Here is a 1,600-nt window from a genome sequence, read left to right as displayed (position 1 = left end):
GTCGTCCACACAGCACCCTCCCTCCCTCCCCACTCACATGCCCAACATTCGGTGAGACCTCCCCCACCACCCTGGTCCCTGGTCCCTGCACCTTCCACACACGCCCCCTCCCTCGTGTGATTTCCCACGAGCTCCCATCCCCTCAAAAACGGCCCATGCGGCTTGCGTCTTCCTTATCTGCCTTCCCCACTGGAATGTCAGCTCCACGCAGGCAGGGAGTTTTCACACTTTCGTTCGCTGCCACAGCCCCGCGCCCAGAACCGTGCCCGGCGTATCCAGGGGATCATGGCGTGGCCCCTGCCCACCAGTCACTCGCCTCGGCCCTGGGCATTTCTGCCGGTTTCCCCAGTGACTGAGGACTTCACCCTCCGGTGAGGCGCTAAGCAAGCTCTTGAGCTGCAGGAAGCTGCCTGCCGGTTCCGGTTCCGGGCGAGCCCTGTGGACAGCCATGCTCTGCCTCCGCCCCTCCTGCACCGCCCCCGGGACTGTGTGCTCCGCTTCCCCGGCGGGCGCCCGGCAGGCGGGTCCCTCCAGAGGAAGACAGAGCCTCGGTGACTGAGGAAGGCAGGTGCCCTCCAGGGCCCCGGCCCCTGGCTTCCGTGAGCTCCGGGAGGAAACCATCTGCAGGCTGGCGCTCGCTGGTGTGAGCAGAGCTCTCCCTGGTCGGCTGTGGGCGAGGCAGCCGCTCAGGCCGGCGGCCATTACCCAGGCTTTCCAGACAGCGATGCCCCGGCCACGGGCAGGGGGACAGAGCCCACTGGACAGTCTGCGTAAGGGACACCGGAGGGAGCGGGCCCTGTCGCCCTCTCGGCCTGGCTGTAACCCTGTGTTTCTCAGCCCAACACGGTTACACACCGACCCCCCCACCCCGGAGACCGGTCCCCGAGGCTCACCCATCTTTCCGCTTTGAACGCTGACAGCTGGCTGCCCCTCACAGCTCAGAACGACGTTTCTTTCATCTGCCTTGAAAAGCCTTTTGTGAGACGGGAGTGACCCACCAGTAACCTCTCTATTCCTGTCTGAAGGGGAAATACTTCCAGATCAGAGCCCACACGGCGGGTGCCAAGACGGGGCATGTGTGAATCCTGGCTTCTGCCTCCGAGGCCCCGTCCCTAACCCCGTGCCAGTCGCCGCTTCAGAAACGAGCCGGCAACGGAGCAGAGCCATCGCGAATCGGGGGGTTGATTCTTTCCCCCAATTAAGTCGTTTGAAACCAACGTTTCCACATTTTGGGGGGTTTGATGTCATAAAATTCCCATGTCTGACTGCATTTTGGAAAACAGTCCTTGTGTGTGTGTGTGTGTGTGTGTGTGTGTGTGTGTGTGAATGCGAGAGGTAACTTAAGAGCATGTGACTTAGGAAATAAGCCCCTGGGCTCGGAATCTGAGATGCGCAGACGGAAAGGCCGCGGCCTCGGCTGCCGCGGAGTCAGGGGACGCGAGGACTGGCCCTGGCTGGCTGGACGGTAATGCTGGTCCTTCTGCAAAGGCCCGGTCCGCCGGCGCCAGCTGTCCTTACCCCGGGTGCAGCGTCAGCAGGCTTCTATTTAAAACTCTCGCACCTGGCGCCCGGGCGGTCCTCGTTCCCAGGTAGCCTCTTT

This window comes from Myotis davidii, unplaced genomic scaffold, assembly GCF_000327345.1.
Source record: "Myotis davidii unplaced genomic scaffold, ASM32734v1 scaffold299, whole genome shotgun sequence".
Classification (NCBI taxonomy): domain Eukaryota; kingdom Metazoa; phylum Chordata; class Mammalia; order Chiroptera; family Vespertilionidae; genus Myotis; species Myotis davidii.
This window is presented reverse-complemented; position numbering follows the sequence as displayed.